At 36.1% G+C, this 24810-nt stretch overlaps 1 long non-coding RNA gene across 1 annotated transcript; it reads left to right on the plus strand.

Annotated features, from left to right (window-relative positions):
• LOC129241389 (uncharacterized) lies at nt 1-24805 on the plus strand. Its single transcript, XR_008582135.1, has 3 exons — nt 1-70; nt 1236-1377; nt 24722-24805. It is a non-coding gene; the product is annotated as an uncharacterized LOC129241389 (long non-coding RNA).
• Nucleotides 24806-24810: the final 5 nt, after the last annotated feature.

The following is a 24810-nucleotide window of genomic DNA, read 5'->3' on the forward strand; positions in this document are numbered from 1 at the left end:
CTCAAAGCGGTTAAGTCGGGCGCGAAAAAGGATACACGCATAGCGGAGAATGTGCGCGGTTGCGGCAACGGTTGGTAGAGAAAAATTCTTTGTAGTCAAAAAAAGCAAATGAGCAGCATAGTCAGCCTTCACTGCTGCAGCCGCTGCTGCTGTCGCTGCTACTGAAAAGTGCCAAAAATATAAAAGAAATCAATAGTTTAAATGATTTTGTGTGCGCTGACGAAGGATCGCAATGAAGGACGACATTTTTAATGCAGAGTGAATTTCGACGGAATGTAAAATTAGTGAATAATTATACACCCACCCAATTAAGCATAATTATCTAGCTCATACTCGTATACATGCATACAGATGTATATGCAAATATAAACATACGTATATGTACATACATGCGGGTGTATGTGTATAAAACAGAAACATACTTCGATGTGTACTTGTACAGTTACGAACTAGTGCACAGGTGAAAAAACCAAATACGGCCAACTGAGCACCAGTTACTGCGTACTAACAACCTGACCATCTGCCATTGGCGTGGGTAGTGGCGCTTTCATGGCCAACGAGCTGCCGCATAGGTCACAGTTCACCCAGCAACCAGCAGCTAGTGGAATAATTAATTTCTTGAAAGAATGTATGAAATTGAAAAACTAATTAAGAGTGACTGAAACATTCGCATAAAGGGCTTACACATACATATGTACACATATTGTAGGTATAGTTTGCAATGCTCAGGAATGTACTAACTTGAAGAAAGCAGTGACCTGCGAGTGACACAAGTGCGAGCGAGTCAAAACAAAGAAGTATAAAGTGCACTAAGATTTTATCGAAGTTATGTTTATCTCCTCAACATCGCTGATGTAAAATTAATTAATTGGAGAATATTTCAATTACTTCAATTGTTTACTTAACTGTAGTCACACACTTTTAAAAGTATTAAAAAAATTGTCTGAAGATATTATTTTAATAATAATCCGATTCCAATCTTAGGAAACAGATTTTTAAAGCAAAGTGCATTTTGAGTGTGTGAAAAATAACCTTTCCAAGCCAATCAACATAAAATGCGAACACAGTGCGTTCAAAAGAGAGTCAGTCCAACCTGCAAGAAATATTAAAATTTAGGCAATCAAATTATTGAATTACGTTTCATAAATATGTATATCTTCCTATAAAGCTCACAAAATTTCAGAAAAAATCTATTAAAATTATATTAAAAGTGAAAATGCAATTTTTCATTACAGTGAAATAAGGAAGAAAAAACTTTTGTAACCTCTACATCAGAAAATGCATATATTGCCGCGAAGAAGTAAACTTAGCCAAGGACATTTACGTAAATTGCAGTAAAAGGATTAACCAAGTTGCTAAAGTGACAATTTTAGTATAGTAAGTATTGAAAACATAATATTTCGGCTAAATTCAAGAAAAGTAAACGGGTATACTATAGGCCACATCGCCCATTTTATTAAATCTCGATTTTTACCAATTTTTTGTCTACATAATCTCGCTGGTCGTTTAATGCTCGGCCCCTGTTACTCATTCCCACATACGACTAATCTACATATGTATGTATGTACGTAGAGAAGTTTAAGCAGTTAAATCGCTGCACTTACGTATGCCCATAAGTATTGGTAGTCATATGTGCACAGCTTTTTGGGAGAACTTTTAAATGAAAAATTATCGAACCAATTTCTATTTCATTAATTTATTGTTTTTCACTAATTTCATAATATTGAATAAATATAGAGGAGGGATAAAAAAGTATAGTTAATCGATCACATATGCAACGTATACGACAAGGAAATCGGAATCCTCCATCAATCTCTACTAAGAATATAAAATTTACTAAATGCCATAAATTCTTCTTCTTGTTAGCTCCACAGTCTGTGGTGGACCATAGCTTTATAAACCATCTTCCTCCATTTCCTACATTTTTCCAACTACGAACGTACGTCATTTTCAAGTCTGCTCGACGTCATCAAGCCATTTCTTGCTTGGTCAGCCTCTTTTTATTCCTCCTAATGGACGTTTTATATCATGTGGTATTCTTATAATGTGGCCAATCCATTTAATCCACTGCGCTTTAATAAAGCGTATCTCATTCGCACCGGCAATAGGTTTTCAATTTCGTTGTTGTAACGGATACGATACGAGTCGTCTTCAAGCCGAATAGGTCCGTCGATTTTTCTCATAAACGCCTTGTTGGCCGCTTTAATTCTTTCATCTAAAGCAATTGATGAGTCTCTGTTCGCCAATAGGACGAGTTCCAAGTATTTTAATTCATTTACGCTTTCAAAAACAAAGTTTTCTATAACCAGATTGCTGTCATTCACGCTGAGTGCAGCATACAATTAGTTTCGTCAGCCTTGACATTCAGTCCTATATTTTTTGCTTTTGTTTCCAGTAGCTTGAATATGCGAAACAGCCTGTGTTTGCTTTTTTCCACGATAAGAACGTCGTCAATATTGCATATATTCGAAAATCCTCCTTTCAACTGCGTGCAGAATTGGGTTGAAAACCATAGCAGACAAGCGTCTCCTTGCTATACACCAGACAGGAAGCCAAGTTTTTGGAAACAGTGCTTGATTTGTTTGTTTGCCTTGAAATGGCAGTTATAAATATTTCTTTACCTATCAATATCTCGGATGAGGTTAGCCCAATTTAAATTTCACTTCTGAAATTGTCAACTACGGAATCAGAAAAACAAATAATATGTCCTGCAGTTATTCCAAAAAAAAACAGAAATTTTAACAAATAGTGAGAATTTTTTAAATTGATTTTCAAAGCTATCAAAGCTTTATGTCCTTTTTAAGAACGTTGTTTACGATGAAAGGCTTTAAGGGGTTACGCCACTCTAGCTACTGTAAAAAAGCAGTTTTTTAAGGATTTTTTTTACATTGAAAGAAAGGTGCTAGGAAAAAACTTTTTAAGTATATGTATTATTAAGCATGTATTTAAGTGTAATTACAAATATTTTTATTGAAAAATATTACAAAATGGCGCCTTTGGAGTGAATCTCTGAACGCGCCCTGCGAAAAAGGCACTTCACGGCACGCAGTACAACTGACGTAAATGTCAACCTAAACCAAATTAAAAAAATTCTTCTAAATCGACGTGAGTATAGCTGTAGAAATACGTACGGGATTTTAGAAATATTGAAATTTGTGTATTTTGCAGATGTTTGAAGTCAAAAGTAGAATTTTTCGTCTAAAATGGAACCGTTAATTGTTTATAAAAATTTTTCTAATTAATTAATAAAAAAATCCGTACGTATTTCAGTGCGGAATAATGTTCTAAAGATCCTTGTACAATTACAAGTGAAAATATTAAAAATTGTTTGAGTTATGCTGCTTGCCGTTTTGAAAAATCACGTTTTGAGATAAACACGGTTTAAATTTGAATAGTCGGTTCAGAGACGTCAGAGGCGCTCGCGCAAAAGTGCGAAATATTAGAGATAAACATTTTTTTCACGCATAGGACTTTTTGTTTTATATTCTAAAGAGTTTAAAGCATCTTTTAAGCAAAAAAAAAAAAATTTCGATATTTTGAAAATCCTAGAGTGGCCTAACCCCTTAATCCGTTTATGACGCTTTCTCTTCATCACTAAATACATTTCGAGAAGCGATAATAGTCGCAAGGTGCAAAATCAGTTGAATACAGTGAACAGTGCACGAAATACGAATACGAAATAATTTAGCTTTTGGTGCTAGATAGCACTTGTTTTTATTTCTAAAAATTATTTTGTGTAATATGTATTCATAGTGCTTTAATAAATAATAATAATTTATAACAAAAAAAGTTGGCGTTTTTTCGAAATCGAAGCTGTATGAGTACAAATTGTAGTGTTTGAAAATGACGCAAGAAGGAAATACATACTTAGCCACAAAAAAATATCTTTTTGTTTTTTTGTCCATTCAGCCCATAATTAGAGGGAAACATACTATCTTGGTCCATCATATTCATGTTTTGCTAGGTATATATATATAATAAGTGCACTAGGCATGTCTTTAGTGTTGGTTTCAAAAACGGAAGAAGATTGTACATACATCCATTCAATTTCTTTTGTATTGAAGACCAAGCCCATTAAAATGGTCTTAATAGAGAGGGTTTATCCTCTCTTTCTTCAAAAGTAAGAGGCCGCATACTTATTAAAAATAAGTTTTGGATTTTATCTCCGCATGGAAAACAGAACTTTCGTCATCTGAGGATCGCATAACACAAGCACACATACATACATATGTATACATAGAAAGAGTAGGAGATTCATGTGAATTTTAAAGTAGTGGCATTAGTGGCTCTCTTTCTTCGAAAATGCTGCTGGACACGCCATTTCGGCTACAAAACCTTAAATCAGACTCCAGCGGTCTGTTCATATTTAGATGAAGTTTCATTTAAGCAGGTTTGGCATACCCAGTTACACAGCCCATTTATCTTTTCGCCGTACTAACAGTGCCAGTTGACAGCTGCACAATTGCGATTTGACACCCGTCCGGAGTCGTTAAGGATCAGTGGTATGCGGATAATCCAGAAACAATTCACGACCTTCAGACAAGTACTCGTATCGTCCAAGGCATTCGAGAGCATGCAGCACCGAGTTGGCAGGATATGGGGCACCACAGCCAGCGGAGGCAGCCCAGTGGATGAAATATTGTTCCACAAATATGGAGATACATTCATACTTACCTACCTACCTTGTAACATTTGGCAATCCATCCAAATAAAAGTTGCCTCGATCCCACTTTTACTCTAAATAATTTGATTTAAGGAATTTATTCAACTCGCTTAAGTTTAATAGTTTTCACGTAACCATTTACATATATATGTATGTTCTTTGAAATGTATTTATTTTGAGTTGTAGATATACTCATGCAAAATTATCACAAAGTATTATAAATAGTCTCTGGCTAGCTTTGAGTTTTAAAAGTTATGAAAGGATGTCAACATATAAAGGAATAAATTATTTAGCGCAACTGATATAAACACGTATGTATGCACGAGTATTCATACATACATATGTATGTAACAAAATGTGAAAAGAAGTAGCTTCAAAATGTTATTTTACCAGCTGTTGCCTTCGTAGAATTCGCAAGTTTTTATTTACACAGTATAAACTTCAACGTTTCATGGCCGTTGCCATGATCGGGTATTTTGAGCCTATTTATCGATTAAACAAAAATAAGACCAAATGGTAAATTAAGTAAATTTTCTCACAAGCCGTTTTACTTCTGAAACGATTCATTTCATACACAGCCCTGGCACAAATGCTAGCTCATCAACATTTTCAGTAGTTTTGACTATTCTACTTTTTCTTTGTTTTAATGTTCATTATTTTTGTATAAAAGTACATCTCGTTGTCTAACATAAGCCGTATAAATCCAACTTTGAAACTTTATTCAAAAATTAGAAACACTCCAAGCAATTTGCATCATAATTACACGGTTCTTGCTCCATATAACAAATGCAATTCTCCATATAAAATACTATAGGAAACATAAAGTTAAACATTTGATACTGTACTTTAAATTAAATGACCGGCTGCCGATAAATATGAAACATGATTCAATAATAAAAGGTTGTGTAAAGTTGGACAACTGATTTCGGATGATGCTTAATCCATTGATGTAATTTTGAAGTAAGAGAAAGGGGCCATAAGCTTAACCCGTTTTGAAAAGGTAGTAAAAAATATACTACCATGTTTTGTAGCAGAACAAAAACACCATTGCCTGCTAACTTTTTAACAAAAGTTTTTATTTCCATGCTTTTAAGTATTTTTTCTTCAGAATTTTCCCTGAAATAAAAAGTAGCTTTTCCAAGAGGACAAGGACCTCCCCGAGCCGTCTGATACCAAACGAAGTTTCAGTCAGGGTGACTCTCTATCGTATAACTTCTTTAGCCTCCTTTTACTTCTCCCATTTCCAAATTGGATAAAGAAGCAAAGTGAATGGGTCTGGTGGTGAACGAGGACAAAATCAACAATCGGCGCGCTCGCGTATCGGCACCCACGCCACTGTTGACTCTTATGGTTTCGGGGCTGTAAGAGACTTCGTTTATCTAGGAGCCAGCACTAATAATCTCAACTTTGTAATCCAACGGAGAATCCCTCTTGCCAACAAGTGCTACTTTAGACTAAGTAGGCAATTGAGTATAAAGTATTCTCTCTACAAACAAAACCAACACTTTATTAGGCTCTGATCATGCCCGGTGACAACATCCGATGAGGCGTGCCTGGGAGTGCCTGAGAGAAAGATTCTGCGGAAGATTTTTAGACCTTCGCACGTTAGCAATGGCGAGTATCGCAGGCGATGGAACGATGAGCTGTATGAGCTTTACGACGACATAGACGTGGTGCAGCGAATAAAGATCCACCGCCTACGTTGGTGCTGCACTAGTAGAGGAAGAGGAGAGATCAAGTGGAGAAGGACTCGGCTTCTCTTAGTGTGTCCAAATGGCGCCGGTTAGCACGAGGATGAAACGACTGGCGCGCTTTGTTAAACTCGGCCAAACTCGCGTAAGAGGTTATCGCGCCAATCAAGAAGAAGAAGAAGGCATATTGAAAAGGTAGTTGCTGTAGAGCAAAAACAACAAGAGCAACGTATTTTGTTTTTGCTTTTGGTCCCTATAATGTCAAAACCTGTAATCAAATATTGGTACAATTTAGAGACCAAATAAATGAAGAAAATCAAATCAGCTGTTCTGCTGCTCCTGTCTGCTCATTGTACCTTGGTTCCAAATAAATACTTTCGTTTCTCAATAAACAACGAAACTGGAAAAAACAATTTTTTCTTCATTTTTTCTTGCTCGTTTTAAGCGTCTGATAAACAAAAGAAATAGACAAAAACAATTTTTAACGTGATTTAAAAAATAATTTTCATAATTTTAGACTCCAAACAAAATTATTAAATGTGCAGTCGGTGCTCCGTGGTATATCCGTAGCTCCGATCTTGAACGCGACCTAAATATTGACTCAAAGGCAGACACGATAAAAAAGATAGCAAAAGACAATGATGAAAGGTTAAAAAACCACGTCAATACGGAGGCCACTATTCTCGCTAATCCAGCTAATTGGAGAAGAAGACTCGTTAGTTAATAAAATTTTTCTTTGTAACTAGTCGCAATGTAAAATAATAAAGAAAAAAAAAATAATTTTAGACTGAATCTTTTTTCGTAAGCATAGACTTCATATCAAAATATAATATATAGATATAAAGAAAGTACTTTTTAGAACCGCCTTCACAAGATACAAATAAAAATTTCTGTCAATCCTAGGGCGTTCGAGTTGGACCCTAACTTTTAGGTATCTTTCCTCGGAAAATTAACAGAATGTAGCATAAAATATTTCTAGTCGGTAACAAAACACCCTAAATAAGTAGATCGCGGACTTCGTGGAATAAATTCCCTTGAGTTGTATCGGGTGTTTCTTTAAAAACTTGAAATGATAATACAAAACAGGAAAAACAAACATCAAAATTCTACAGATGATTTAAACTTATTTTTAATGGATAAAATACTTAATAAAAAAGTATGTCTTTGCCCAAATATATGAAAATTACCATTTTATGCAAAAAAGTTTAGCGGGGCCAAAAATGCAGTGAGCTCACAAATTAACCTAAATTTCCGATACTTTCAATAGCCCTTTTTTATAATAAATTTTCCTGCAAAATTCTATACTACTACATGCACACAGGCGGAAACAGAATTATATTAGGAATATACGATACACTATACATGCATAAGACGCATATGTAAAGGGCGTTTTTTAAGAGCTTGAGAAATAATTGATAATGCAAAACCGAAATATTAAATGCCTTTTTTATTATAATCTGGTAGACAATTTCATGGCATTTACTTTTTGAATATGGTATCTGGCATATGTCTGCCGCGTCTACGAGTTACATGGTCCATTCCATTAGTTCAATTTTCGACTACTTTTTTCAATAAATCTGAATATTAAATCTAAATGAACCCAATCAGCAAAAATGTGACGCAAGCGTTGATCACTTGGTCTCAATTCTTGCACGAGATATTTTAGGCAAGTGAGACAAGATTCTTACGAAGGACAAAGGCCAACGAGTTAAAAATGACGAAGAATCGACATTTCGGCGTCTTCTTCAACACTTCGCTCTATGAACTTCACGAACAGATTTTTTTTTTCAAAGTAAATTTCCATTATTTGGAAGCATTGTTGCGGCGTTAAACGATTCATGAACAAAAATTCAGCTGCCAAACCATAGTAATCGATATCGTTAGTTCTCATGTAGCTAAAACACACCCGATATATTTAGATGGTAAATTGCATTATATTCGGCGACTTGTTGACATCTGACGTTGCTGTTAGTGCCTCTACTACCATGCACTCTACATACGACGTATGCGATACATGCGTACATACATTCTTCCTCGTAGCCATGCATACATGAGGGGTGGAGGGCGATCCAGTTAAATTTTGTCTGCAATGCGCACTAACCAATAATTTTTCAATTTCCAATTCCTACACAATACATACGCGTATATGCATACGTATCGAGGATGATTGTTAAGTGGAGAATTACGGTGAGAGGGGTGGAGCCGATGCGACAAGGAATGACAGTAAAATAGTTTCGTTGCTATAGAGCGTGTGAATTGGCTGAATGTCAAGACATTTATAATGAAGTGAAAAATACCAGCAGTGCAATTTCACAAGCTCGCATTTTATATGCTTTCATGTTCGCTGGTGTGTTTGTGTGTGTAAATTGTGGACGTGGGGTATTTATTCCCGATTATATTCACATATAGCGACTATATTTAACATATCATGTCATGTCCAAGATTATATTCGATTGTACAACGATTGTACCAAAATATGTATTCGAATGATTACCTGAGTTAAGTGATTTGTGATTTTATTTTGTTTGAGGGAATAAAGCCAAAGTACTTTCTATTCGTGGTGACCTGATTAGCTGTGATTACCGCTTTTACGGCTTGTGTTGATTACCCCTTTGAAACAGTTTTTCGTAAAAACCACTTGGGTAAGGCCAGATCAAGCCACGACACCAATTTTATAAATTTTTGTTTAAAATATTTTTGGTTTTACAGATTTAAAAATATGAACCATAATTCTATAGTATAGAACTAAACGAAATTTTCAACATGAACCAAATATTGTTTCTTAAAGTAGTGATGCTTTCCTTGAGCTACTACCGAAGTACTTAGTTCAAAGGCATAAATAGTTAAAAATTTTATTAAAAAAAATGATTCACTTGTGTTCAAAAATATAGTAGTGCAGCACCTCACAACAATCATATTCATTTTTCGACATGTCAAACGGTGTTAAATGAACACGTGTTCATTTGTGTTCTAAGAATAGGATGCAAAGAAGAGAATAGCGATTAGGTCCCGTTAGTTTTGCATTGGTTTGTGTAAGCTTTTGATGACTTTTGCGAATGCACCGAAAAGTGGCTGTTCATAATTATAGTAGTGCTTAGTGTGAGTGGTTGCAAACCAATAATGATAATTTATTAGTACAACAAATATTTCAATAGTAAGTGTAATGTAGTAATTAATATTTTGGTGAATTATTTTCATTGGGCTTGTAACAATTTTTTATTCTAGCGGGCAGGGAAAGAAAAGCGATTTGATAGTTAGCCTAAGAGCAAAAGGCAAAACGTACAAGGAAATTGAAAATATTGTTGGCTGCACACCTACAATGATATTTAATGCGATTCATTAAAAAAAGCCAGAAAATCGGGATAGAAAATGCCAAACAACCGCTGTCGAAGATAGACGCATTGTGCGTTTTAGCCAAAATAAGGCCGTCAGCATCATCTAAAGTTATCAAAGATGAATTGAATCTCTCGGTCAGTGACGTTACAGTCCGTCGTCGTCTAATTCAGCATAATCTAAATGCCAGAAGTCCTAGAAAAGTACCCCTTTTGACTAGGAAGCATGTTAAAGGACGATTCAGATTTGCAAATGCTCATCTGGGCTGGCCCGCAGAAAAGTGGCGAAACATATTGTGGGCAGACGATAGCAAAATCGTTTTATTTGGTGGAACAGGCTCTAGGCAGTATGTACGATGTCCACCAAACACCGAATATAATCCTAGGTACACAAAGAAGACAGTTAAGCACGGTGACCTAAGTATAATGATATGGACTTGCAATGGCGTTGGCCCTATCCATATGATAAATGGCATTATGGATAGACATGTTTATGTAGACATATTACAAAATACAATGCTGCCATATGTCCCAATGCCTATAAAATGGGCATTTCAATGGGACATCGATACGAAACAAACGAGCAAGCTTGCGAAAGATTGGTTTACATCCGAAAAGATCGATCTTATGCTATGGCCACCTCAGTCCCCAGATCTTAATCCGATCGAAAACTTATGGGGAGATGTTAAGCAGGTTATAGCAACTGCAAATGCTTCAAATAAAGCTGAGCTTTGGAAAGTGGTTCAGGAATAATGGTGTGAAATCTCCTTGAAGCGTTGTCAGGACCTTATCGATTCCATGCTGAGCTGATACAAAGCCGTTATTAAAAATAAAAGCTATACAACTAAATATTACACTGTATTAAGTATGAAGAACTCGAAAATCATTTTTGAATGAAGTTATTCAATTTTGTTTTTCCTTTAATGTAACCACTACTGTAATAATGAACAGCCACTTTTCGGTGCACTTCGCAAAAGTTATCAAAAAATTACACAAACCAATGGAAAACTAACGGTATCTTTTCAATATTCTCTTCTTTGCTATTCTTAGAAATATATGAAAACCAGTTCAGTTTCTAATGTTTAGCATATAGAAAAATTAATATGAATATTGTGAGGTGCTGCACTGCTATATTTTTGAACACAGCTGTATATATGTATAAACAAATAGATTGTTTTTCCAAATTTTGTGAACAGTTGTAATAAAAGCTGCACACCGGAGATTCACACCATTAATACGAAGCAAAAGTTAAAACTAACCTTGTAAAAAACTTATAACTTCTCTCTGTAATGCATTTCGAAGTGAACGTGAATTTCTAAAAATAAGGCAAACCCGATTTATTTTACTTAAAATGGTCCCTCTTTCTCAATACAGCGATTTTCATTATCTAAAACAGCAATTACATTATCTAGAATCCTTAAATTGTTTTCCCTTCATCGTAATGTAAAAGTAGTTAAAATGCAATTTTTTGGTTAAAAAATCGGTACACAATTTAACAAACTTTTATTAAATGGATTCTTTTAGAGCTTTCTGTACTTTTAGAGCTGCCTGCACGCCTGTTCTGCTATCTGTAGGATAATATTTTAATTTTATATATTTAAATATTTATCAGCAGTGTTTGCAAAATGGATCATCCTTCGTTGCAGATTCATATATGCAGATGTAAGTGCGTATATGCTTACACTTATACATTGATTTATATAGCAATCCGAGTGCAATATGCAGAGCATTACTTCTTATGTATTTATTTCTAGAAAACTTGTACATACATACCCTTATAATATTTGGGAACATTTAGCAACCCAAATTACGAAATCAGAAAACTACATTTAAAAGCGACAAGTATAATGTTACCAGAGGTCGAACAAGTGGACGCACTTACCATTCGGATTTATTTTGTTCCACTTTGTGTGTTGTAACTGTCATATACCTATGGTTGGTAGCTAAGCAAACTGCTTTCGGAAATCAATATAAAATAAATAATCTTCATTTCCACCTGAACGAGCAACAGCAAGGGGACAAAAGAAAATTACCGCACAAACGAAGAAGGAGCGAAGAAGCCTACTCAGCTTCAAGTTCAAACTAAATCAAGTGCAAATAGTATACGTGCACATATACATTAAATACATATACATACATACTGCATTCGAGGTGTGTGCGAACGAAAAGCATCCTTGAAAGTAACTTGGAAGCGCAAAAGTCAAAACAAAGACAAGTAGACACTCCGTAGTAATTTTAAATTAAAATCAACTTACAAATTTTTAAACTTTTCCATCTTCTAAAATGCGAAAATCCTAACGGACTCAAGCAGCTCGGCCCGGCCGTATGAGCAACCTTAACCCAACCCATTACTAGCCGAGCGCAGCTTTATGCAAAATGTTTTCCTGCCTGCAGCACAACATTTTTCGACAAACTTTGGAGCAAATGCTGATGTGGCATACCCAGAACGTTTGTCGGAGTAAAAAACTTAATTTAATAAATACGTTAAATGCGATTGCAAGTTACCCCTATGAGAATAAGAATGAGTTAGAACTTTTTATGTCGGGCTGTTGGCTGCATCACTGGTATTAAATTTTCCAACCATTGCACTGACGCAATAAACACTTCAGAATATGTCGTAATGCGCTCTACAATAGAAAAATGGAGCAATCAACAAATGATGCGCCAATTATATTATGTAATAATATATAATGTATGTAATATATATATGTATGTATCAAAATTCGCAGGCGTAATTGGCGGGGCAAAAGTCAGAAAATAAAAATTAATAATGGCATAAATAATTTAAAAAATAATGCCGTATACGCCTCAACATAGATTTTATTTTATACAGCACAACAACCACTTTTGCCAAACTTACAAAGTTTTCGGTATTTGGTACTGTCTGGTATTTTACGGCACTTGCGGTTATACGGAGGTGATAATCAGCGATTTTATTGGGTACTTTACTAGCCACACACCCAGGGGGGCTCATTCAATTTTCACATTTCTTCCTTTCCTTAATTTTTACTAAGTTTCTCTCACTTTATAAATATTTTTACTTATTAATGATTTTTACACCGTTATTGCTCAGTCAATCCTAATATGTTATACTCGTATAACATCTGAATTTGAAGGCAATTAGAAAAAATAGTTTGGTTTGGGTTTGGAGAATACGTCGCACCATTTAGACCTGAATGGAAAATGATTTACACTGATGGTTCAAAAACTCTAGACCACACCGCGTTTGCAGTAGTGAATGCTGATGGTGAAACAATAACGAAGGGTCAACTACCTTACTACTGTTCTGTGTACACAGCAGAAGCTATAGCAATATACAAAGCCATAATAGTTGCATCAAAAACTAATGAAAAAACAATCATTTGTTCGGATAGCAAGTCTACAATATCAGGCACCATGAACATAAGAAACAAATCACCCCTTATTTCAAGCATACGGAGCATATTAATTGAGCATCAATATAAAGTCAAAATTATGTGAATTCCTGGCCACGTTGGTATTAAAGAGAACGAGCTTGCCGACCAAAAAGCTAAGGCTGCAGCAATGGAACCGTTGCACACATTTGACTGTATGCTTAAGAAGGACATCTGCGGACTAATTAATAAATATTTGGAAGCAAAAAGAACTGAGGCATGGAGAACAGTGCAACACCATTATGCAAGCTTAAATACAACTGGCGCTAAACCCAACTATCAAGCCATATGCCGTACCAAGGACATCACTGCCTTCATCTGACTCCGTATTGGACACACAATCGGTACACACTCCCACATTTTAATTGGTGAGAGGCCACCTCCCTGCCCCTACTGCACCCTGTCAACATTAACAGTTAATCACCTGTTGGACGACTGCACGCATTTTATGAATCTCAGGAACACAAGTTTCAACAACCATCTTCCATCGGAAATACTAAAGACTCCTTCTCAGGAAAACATTGAGAAAATGACAGATTACTTAATTAGAGCGGATCTGAGAAAATTGATTTAAACCATAAGTCTCTTTACTTAAACATCTATGTAAATATTCTTCCGTATATCCTATGAATTAACCTTTCACATAACTTAATTTCTTTAATTCATGTGTTGATAGTGCCTAATAATCGTTTCCAGAAAATTAACTCTCTAATAGCTTAACTTTTGTAGTAAAAAAATTATCTTATTAGAGTAGTGAGCCGTAAGCCCTGGCAGCTAGTGCTCCTTTTTTATTGTAAAATAATAATTTATTGTTATTTTCCATATATTAAATAAATAAATAAAATGTTTTCATTAGAAACACTTTAATGTTTTTCAACTCTTGTTATTTGTTATAATTTTCTGTGGAGAATAAGTAGGTTTTGTTTGAAAATAAATGTGTATATATAGGGAATATTTTGTAAAATAGTAACTTTTCAATTGAAGCAGCAAATTTCATTATTGTTTTTGGGCAATTATTACATAGATAAAGGATTCTCCCCCCGCAACATTAAGGATACAGGACTCTCCCCGCAACGGATTTATAGCCGCATACAAGATTCTTCCTGCAACATTATTGGTTCTTCCCGCAACATTCCCGCATCTCTAAAGTTTCCGTCTAAATGTGTTCATTCTACTTATAGATACTAAATTTTGTGGAAAAGAACTCCAAAGTCGAGTCGCCTTTCTGACGATTGTATTTTGCATTAAGCAGCAAGAAGTTTAGAGTTTCTCACTGACTTCGTGGCCATTATTCTGAGGGCGAGTTTATCAGGTGCTTTCGGGTTGTATATTTTAAGCAACTGAAGAAGCTTATCCAGGGACATGGGTTACACAAAAATTAAAATATGTACATACATTTGTATTCATTAAAATTTGCATATGTACATTTTCAACACATTTTAATATTTAGATAAATTACACATAAATAATTGTACATTCCTTTACAATATAATGCATAAATCGCATACCATTGTTGGGTTTGATTTTCTGTCGAGGTAGATATCCAACTTTTTCCCCATCGATTTGTAGGCTTCCTGGTCGTCTTCTTCCTTCTGGTATCCTATCTCGAAGCATGCATTTCGGTAGCCTGCAGCAATTGTTTCGATTTCATGTTTTCAAGCCAAATTCGGCCTTGCAATTGGCTTGCAAATTCGTGTTTTATTTCCCATGTACTGTGTTTTATTGTCGTATAATAGTTCTTCCAAACGATTTCTCGCAGACACCCTGATATCCGTGCATGGTTTACGCATCTCTCTCGCACCTCTGTTATTATACTTCGATTGCTAGATACATCTACACCCAAATATTTAATTTGCATTACTTGTTCTGTCATATGACGGCCAATTTCAAACTCGCATCTTTTAGGTTCTTTTGCGATTACTAAAGATTTTACCAATTAAAATGCGAATGCGTAAAGGAGTAAAGTGTTGCATTCCCTACAACTTATCTACCCCAGGTTAATCTTTGGTTGAAGATTTTTCCAAGCTTTTTTGCCGTATGCACATATTTGATAGCGAAAACCGCCAAGTAAGATTTTTGGGAAAATCAAAGAATCTAAGAGATTTCTGGAGATAAAATTTAAAATTTATTAAAATGCAAGCAATCTTCGTACTATATCCTCGTTCATATTCATCAGGTCGTACACGCATTCGATGGTATTGCTATTGATATTCTTTATGCTCATTTGTAGTTGGGTGCGTCATATCTATAAATGCAAACTTTCGGCCTAAACTAAAAATTTCAACCCAAAAGGGAAGGTTTCTTCTATACAAATCTACGGAGTATGTGGCTTAACAGTAAAAACGTCGATCTACTTGCCAAGTAGTTAGCTTTCCCTAGCCATCAAATTAACACAGGCAATTATACTTAAACAGAAAATGCTGTCTTCCGTTCCAGTCTCACCTAAAGCCAAATGACGGAAATGCAGAAAACAGTAATCAACCAAAACATGCTTTGTCAATAATATCAAAGGACAGTGCACAACGTGCGAGTACAGCCAATACCGAATTGCCGGCATAATTCGCCGATAATATCGCATTTTTAAACATCATTACTGAATGTGTGAATATTTACAGCGCCTCGAACGACGGGAATATGACTCGAAGATACATTTATCTCCAAATGTTTGGAGGTGTGGCTTATTAAGTGCCGCGTGTTAATAAATTCAAATGTCTCCCCTGTGCGACATAAAACATTTTGGACGCTTTCGTGAGCCACCAGCCATCGAGCAGTCGAAAAGCAGTTGACAGTCCGTCAGTCCACCAACTTCAACTCTTTCACACAGTTTGCTTGAAATGCTATACAACATTCGCTAGTAAAGAAGGTGTGTAGGTGCACAATGAAATATTCGCCATTGAGATTGGCTGTCACATCGCACATTGCGTGTTCTGCACGTCATCCTGCAATTACAATGTAAATCCCTCTTATTTTAGTTGAAATGCTTTGTCTTTGCTTGTTGGTCACCGTTTCACACTGATGCTTATGTTGGATATCGATTGTAAATCAAAAGTGGAAGATTATAAGCTAAAAATAACTAAAGCCGCTGGAGTTCGAATATATTGGAAAAACTTAAAGTGTCATTGTGAATTAACTTCCGCCATGTGATTTAAGATGATATTTTTTATTTTCAATAGGTAACAGCACTTTCGCTAACAATAACAAAAGCAAATTTTATATAAATTCATAGCATTCGTAGGTTAGTTGGTTGGTTGAAGTAGTGATTCGTCCAGAATCTAACTAGCGCTTTCGCACCATTTTGTAGCCACATCCTCGCTACCAACTCCTTTATTTGTCATTTACAGCATGACCATATCCAGTCTGTGTGGTTTAAGAACCTTATTAGGTCGTTGACGTTTAAACCAGATAGTTGTTCGCGAATGTCGAATAGTGGTTTGCCCAGAGTTGGCATTCTCTCCTTCCATAGGACAGGGCATTCACAGAGGAAATGGTTTCCTTTTTCTCTGGTTGCTTACAATTCCTGCTTGTTCCCCGATAGACCAAAAGCCAGTCATAACGTGAGTCTCCAGGCGTCCCGTCGTTTCATGTTTATGTCAATGTTGACGTTTGTTTGAGATTGTAGCTAGCCATAACATTCTAGTAATTTTGCATGTCGTCTGGGCTCTCCATCTATAGTACCAAATCCGCGATTCGGAGGTATTTTGAGTAAATTGCATTCTTGTAGTCTTTTCAGTTCATCTGCTTTTTCGTTACCTTCAATGTTCCTATGTGCTGGAACCCAGATTAAGGTAACATTATGGTTTTCACTCGAGGTGACAAGGCTATTCCTTCTTCTTCCTTTCCTTGTTCTAGCATACGTGTGTACTAGTTTTATTTATCTAGCAATATTATGATATTATTTATTCATTGGTAATTAGTGCCAGTATATACGAAACAGTTTAGAAAGATTATTTTATCTAAACCTATTCCCTTTTAATAACCACAAATCTGAAACAAAAATCAGCAAATTGCTGAACAAGAGTGCCATGTAATTATGTATGTAGCATTAGCATGTTGATGTTATTCTACTCGCCATCACTTGAGTTCTCAATGCAGTGTCATTAAATTAGTTTACATCCACGTACTGTTTCTTTGAAAAGCCTCACGGTGAAAACGCTATTAAGTGATTTATCCGGCCCAATTGACTTTATCACTTTTTATACTTATCGACTCAAGAGATCATAGGATACGTAGTTGCTCGACGTCGCGCTTGTATGCCACATGAAATCTGCCTAATGAATATTTCAGAACGTTAGGGGTGTCCTTAATTTCCAAAGTGTGCTTACCACAATTGCTACTGTGTACCTGTGCATGTCAGTAGATGTACTGGGTATCTAACCTTTGTACTACTATTCTCTCAACTGTCAATATGCAGCTAAGCCGCGTTGAACATCTCGGGAGGCTCCCATTTTATTTTGAGTACCACTTTCAGTTATGTACATACAAACATACATATATGTCAGAGGATTAGTAATGAATATCGACATTTATCATCTTTCTTTTGATTGCAAAGGCGCGCGCGAAAACGAAGATTATAAAACTATATTGGCCAATTACACCAACCCTGGCAGAATTGGAAAAGATCTCTTCAAGTAGTTGAACACCACACAAGTTCTATGACGGGTAGACAGCCACCAGTGTGACTGATTTGACCCGACGTTCGAAAATATTGTTTGAGCCACAGAACTAAATAGCTCGGTTGTCATATTTTTATATTTTAACACATAAAATAGTTAAAGAAACTAGTCGAATGGGCATATCAACAAACTTCCGCCATGTGATTTAAGATGATTGGTGTAGCCAAGTTTTCCCGAAAGTCTCGGTTGTATATATAAGTGACAGATTTTCTCAGTTTTGCCAGATTGGTGATATTTTTCCTTTTCAAGTTGCTGGTAGCGGAGGAATATATTGAAAAACAAAAATTAATTTAAATGCAAATATTTTCACTATCAAAAAGAGTTTTGTGGGTTTTCTAGTACAATACAATGAATCTGAATATGTGCTTTTTCGCACAGCAAACCCAAATTGAAAAGCAAAAACGTTAAACATCGCCAACCTGAGAAAACTGATAAATTACTTTTCTTTACACAAGTACAACGCAGACTTTCAGAAAAACTTTGGTTCATCAGTTTAGTGAGAGAGTCTAGTTTTTTAGGAAACAGCACTAACAGCGTTGAAATCCAACGGAAAATATCTCTTGTCATCGAGTGTCACTTCTCACTGAGTAGCCAATTGAACAGTAAAGTCCTCTCTCGATATGTAAAAACAACACTGCACAAAGTTTTCATCACAGTCGTTCTATCGCAAGGCACACATGCACGAATAAGGAGAAAGATATGCAAAGGCGGCTGCCCTACAGGCTTTCGAGAAAATCATTATGCGAGAGACGATAGAACGATCAGCTCAAGGCGAATTTATTACAGGTGACAGCAAACACATATAAGTAAAACCCTACATGTATTTGTTGTTGCGTTTGGTCCAACCATCACGTCAAAATCAGCAAGCAAATGTAAACATACGAATGTAAACATACCAATACATACAAACAAAGCATATCATTTTGACGTAAGCCATACCTACGGTGAAAAATTCAGCTGGGTGAATGCTGTCACCTTAATAAATCCACCTTGGATCAGCTGTAGCGTCTCTGTTCTTTATGTAATTAAGGCAAACGAAAGGGTAAGCCACCTTTCACTGGCACTTCAAGCACTTGGCATGCAAATCAAGAAACTTAATCGGTTACTGCACCTATTAAGAAGAAGAAGAAGAACATCCCTACTATTTGTATGAGCATCAAGATAAGTGCTCATAGTTATGTATTTGTGTGCCCTAAATTATGTATGTACATGCATGTACCTAGAAAAATCTACCATGCCCTTTAGGAAAATCTACTGATTCCGAATTTTATCTGAAGAAAATTTGGAACCATAGATTTGCATAAAAGCAACTTGCGTTTTTACATCGATGTTCTAGAAAATATAAATGTATTTAAAAAGTTTATTAGACATACTTTCAGAAACAATAACCAAACTAGTATATAATTTGAGGAAATATGAGAAATATTGTAAGTACTATTTAATTTTGCCCTATTTCGACTTGCCCTACTGATTGATCAAAAAGTGCACAAAAAGCACTGTTGAGAACATGAAATTTGTTTCACTATGTGTACTATATATATAAGTATATATATACAGTATACAAGTATATATGTATATGCATGCCTCCAACATCAGCTACATACAGTGACTCACACGTCTAAGCGGATACATGCAACGTCCACTTCGAAACCATTCAATCATATTAGAAAAATTTTCAAATTACAATAATACACGAGATAGCTCAAATTAAACGAATATAAACAATTATCTACATAAATATGAATATTCGGACAATTTTTCATAATGTTTTAGTCTTTTCAATACTTTGAGGTTAGTCTTGCGAACAGCGTAGCTAAACTTTTGGACATTTTCAGGACTTCAAAATGCTGGTCATGTTTCTTACATTAAGTTTTTCCTTAATTTATTGATTAACACATTTTATTTATATATATATGCTATACATAAGTATGTTTGTTAGTAGATGCTAAGAGATTTTAGCAAAATACGTTCTCACTTTACTCCGGCTTCTCTACTTTCGTTGGCTGTGCAGTACGACTTGAGTGGTTTTCATAACATTTTGATATTTATCTCATTGTTGGCTCCCACAACAATCCATGTCACTCATACGCCCCATACCTCCGTCTGAGCCAGTCGCCACTTCTTTCTCAACTACATATTTGCATTTTCCGTTTGTCGGGGTGGTTTACGCTACTTTTCCATATTTGCTTTATTGTTTGCAGCATGCATTCATGTTGTGTAGATATTGTGCACTGGAATATATAAGCTTTTTCTCATTTGAATGAACATCACAAAATCAATAGCTGCAAATTAACAATGACCACATTGTGACACGCTTTGGTCACATTGAATTTGAACATAACAAAACGCTTACATATTCCTTATCGTACATCACCGCCACTAACATAACTACTCTGACAAAAAAACACGTGCATAAATATACATATGTAAGCCATTAGGTTTTATTTAACAAACGTGAAATTCGCGCCAACATTGTGCTCTATGATATATTCGTACTACAGTTTCCTCCTCATAGGCAATATTTTTTGGCTCTCTCATGGCTCACATATTTCCATTTATGAGTATAATATCTATATAAAAATATTAATATACTAATACATTTTAGTGCTGGCGGACTGTGCGTTGGATAAGTGTGGACACAGCTGTTGTCAAAAGAACTGCACAGACTTAAAGTTAACATAAGTATACATAAGTGCACATGTATATAGTAATGATTTAGTGACAATATCTAAATAAAAACGGATTAGTGGATTACTATAACCTAAGCAGATTTGTGCCTTACCGCCAAACTTGGTCTACTAGATATCCTCATCAAATTTCCTATTAGGTCGTGTGATAAAAAGGGATTAAATAATTAAGAGAAATAATTCAAATAAACACAAGTTACAAGAGGCGCGCAATTCTACCTTTGTAGATATTATAAACATTGAAGAGAGAAATTATAGTTTCTAAACACAAAGTTAATAATTGAACTATGGAAGCTTGAGATTCACAAACTCCTACCCAAGTATGTACAAATTGATGCTACCAGACTCAGAAGACCAGCCACTCATTCATATCCACTAAGTAGTTACTTTTCATAGACCTTATTTGCTCAGTTCTACGGCGTTTTATATGTATGTACTCGTATATGTGAACTATTTGACAGTTCAGTACTCTTTCTCCCATTTTCCAATGCAATACTTAGCACCAAGTTTAACGAGTTGATGACTTTTTGATGATATAACTGCATTGATTACCGGAGCTCGTATATCTCATGCCCGGTCACCATTTGCCACAAACTAACCCCATGACGCCACCAAGGTAATTAATTACCCCATCTCATTTGCATTGCACACCCAGCGTCAACAGTGACGAAACCAAAAACAACGATGATTCAAACAGAAGGAAGCGAGCAAGCAAGGCGCCACCGGATAATTTTTTGTTTACAGTTTATTGTCGCAATGACGCCCATTTGCCCATGCAAAAAGTGTAAATATATCGATATGCTGATGTTCCATTCTGTATATTTCTTCGCCAATAGCATTTGGTGTTATGTGAGTCGTCGGTGTAGTGGTTTCTGTGTTGTTGAATCGAATGGTATTCACAGTGTTAGTTTAGTTTAAATTTAAACGAGTAGGATATTGTGAGAATCCTTTAAATGGACTACCTATGCCCGAATTTTAGAAAATTTCCACAAAATAAACCACCTTATCCACAATCGATCTTAATTAAGTTAAAATAATTAAAAGGTCGAATTATTTATATGTAAAAATATACATATATATGCAATAAGGAAATATTTTGTTGAAACTACTCAAAGCGCATAACAAATCCGCACTCTTACGAAACTTATAACCTGGCGAAGCTTTTGACAAGTCTGACGTCAGTTCCCCTTCCTATACAAAATAAACGAACAAAACAAACAACGAGGAGAAATTATTGGAGGAAATATGTTTGTGAAAATTCAATGAATGTCTTGGTAATATTGTGATTTGTGAGATTTAAACTAAACCAACTAATGAAAGCGAAATGCCGGGTGTTAAATTGTGAAAACACAAATTAACGGAGTTTTTTTAGTTTTTGTGCGGAAGACGGCTTGGCATGAAAGTGGGTGTGTGTGCGTATAACTTCTTGTGTTTGGTTGATTTCACTGCTTTCGCCTACTCTTCCTCTTCACAAACAAGTAATCATTTATTCATGGGCTCTTGCAACACGGCGAAATCGGAAGACTCAACCATGTATTCTATCATGTGTGTATGCAAACAAATCAGTTGTTCTGTACTCTGCATTGTTTTTGGCCCGGGCTTACCTTACGGCAAACGTTGAGAATGCTGACTTTCCGGACGTTCTGGTATTATTATTATAAAATGGCAATTTGTACACCGCGACCGAATAGATATAACGTGCAGACATGTAGCCTGCTCAACCAGTTTTAGGCTATTAATAAATCCTAAAGTAGCTCTTTAGAGTTCAATTTTACCAGGAAGTTTGGATCTATAACCCTGCTTCCCAGGTGCTGGGCAGTCGCATAGAACATGTTCTGTTGTTTCGTGTGCCTCTTTACAGAGTTTACGTGATTTTCTGCCGCACCAATTTTTTCATGTTGTAATTGACATTATGTCCTGTTCGTAGAGTTCTTTGTCTTTTCTGCTGAGGTTAAGGATAGCCTCTACCTTTGTACGTTCTGGATCAATGAGTATTTTCGATTGACGCATGCCCACTTAAGCTCTCCAGTATTCGATTAAGCCTCGTTGTTCCCGCTCACGTAAAAAGACATCTTTGAAGCTGTTGTTGCCCCCACAGAAAGGATCACGACCAATGAATTGAGTGTTCACACCCTTTTGCACTTTTTCAATTCCTCACTTTCAGTCCATTCGTACCCCTCATGCTCCGGTAACCACATAAAAGTAACAAAACTTCTTGGTGCTAGAGTTTCGAGAATTGTAAAACATTCCCAAACTTTGATAAGAATGAGAAGCTACCTAGCGGTATTAGAACTGCTTGACAGTCAGAGAGAATGCTGATGTTGGCATCACGTGTTCCTCTGGCACATAGCTCTAACATAGCGGGAACCTCCGCCTGAAAAATGGAAGTTGTTTTCCCCACTGCAATTGCCTTTTTTCAATGTAGTCCGACAATTCCAGCTACGGCACTGCCCTGTACGCTCTGCTCTAAAGATATTTCACTATTTCTCCACGCTGAGCAATCTCTGATGACCACCTTGAAATTGTTGAAGAATTTCAGTTTCTTTCCATCTTGTCACAGACAGTCAGGCACGGAGAGTTCAGGATTGAACCCAGAATTCTTGCATGCCCTGTAAGATTCGCATTGCTCCCGTAACGCTCAGACCGGCTATTCTGTATACCTTGTTAAGCATCACCTGAGTCCTAATTTCATCCACTTTTGGCCACCATAACAAAGAGGCGTAGGTGATCATTGGCTTATAAGACCATGCCATCTTTGGCCGCAGACCCGTAAAGCCTTTGACATGTGTATATTGCTCTCAAAGCTTTATTTGGGATGTACGATATATGATTTTACCAGGTCGAGGATTACTCCTAGATACTTCATATCCCCTGATAGAATTAAGGTAGCGTCCCCTGGTTTTAGGGTACCTAAACCTAGCTTCATTCTACGGGTGAAGGATACCACACATGTTTTCTTCGGATTTATCGAAAGTCCTTTCCCTTAACACCAATCTTGCATAATATGCGTTCCGGTATACAAATGCGGACAATAAATTCGGCTGCTGGTCAAATGCAGGACCGCAATAGACGCAACGGTTCTATAGCAGCAATACTTCCATATCAGCCTTGCGCGAACTGTTCCATATGTGACGTTATCCGTACCTCACAGTTTTATTCTAGTTTGTGTTATGTTTATGTGTATTATATGTTTGTATGTGTATTATGTTTTATTAGGTGCTTTTAGTTAATAAAACTTTCCAACTTATAGCTAACTGAAAGTAGTTTCTGTAAAAATTGGCATGCATACAAGGCATTTGCACATTATTAAATCGATTCAATCAATAAAATTTATTTTATTGTTTTTTATTTCAATTAATTTCATGTTACAGTTTCTTTTTATTTCCTATTTAGCTGATTTATTTACTATCAACCTGCACAATAATCTGTCTCCCTCTAACTATACAAATTCCAATGTTGCTCCCACGATTATAAACGCTCTTGGTAATCCTCCGAAGTGCCTCCAATCGGCACCACGCTTACAGCTTCTTCAACCTCCTGCATGCCCTGAGATGCAAATTCCTCAGCCGAATAAGAAAAAGTTACAGCGACAATATTGATGCTATAGGGGGACTGCGACAAGATTGGAATGCCTTTTCCACCCGAAGCACGTTGGGCGAGAAGTGGGGAAAGATTCAAACGTTATCGGCGAATTTGGGCGACTGTTCAATCACTCCTTGACTGGTATTCACGATAAATGATACCGCAAATTATCAAGAAATGATCATCATTGCAAACGCTAACTTTATTCACGGGCCTCGTGGTCATACTCATACATCCAGATCTCATGCCCAGTAACTACCCGCGTGATCCAAATAACAATTTTCGGAGGATTTCTGAGAATTTTTTTACAGATTTCATACCAAACATGCTACCAGCCTCAAGCTTCTATGGAAACCACTGCCTCGTATTTTTCTAATTAACACTGCTTATTAAAATCCTATTTTGTTCTAATAATTGATTTTTCGTAGTTCCTACTTTTTTTGCGAGAATCTCGGAACTAGGTTTTTCATCAGCCACCTGCGAACGCCACTTAATTTTCAATGAAAAGCTTCTTCGCGGCAGTATTGAGTTCGGAGGTTTGCCATTAGTACTTAAGCACAGCCTCTTATTATTATTTTTATTGTTTCATAGATCAAATGAATAAATAAATAAATAAAAATAAAAAATATAGTAAATTCCTTACCGGATTAAATAATAATTCCATTTATGTTTCCTTCCAGGCGAATTTCTCAACGAGGGCTGTCAACAACACAAAGCGCAGAACTCATCGTTGCCTAGCCAATCGACAACAGCAAAGCATCTAATCTGC

The sequence above is a fragment of the Anastrepha obliqua genome, chromosome 3, assembly GCF_027943255.1.
Source record: "Anastrepha obliqua isolate idAnaObli1 chromosome 3, idAnaObli1_1.0, whole genome shotgun sequence".
NCBI classification, from domain to species: domain Eukaryota; kingdom Metazoa; phylum Arthropoda; class Insecta; order Diptera; family Tephritidae; genus Anastrepha; species Anastrepha obliqua.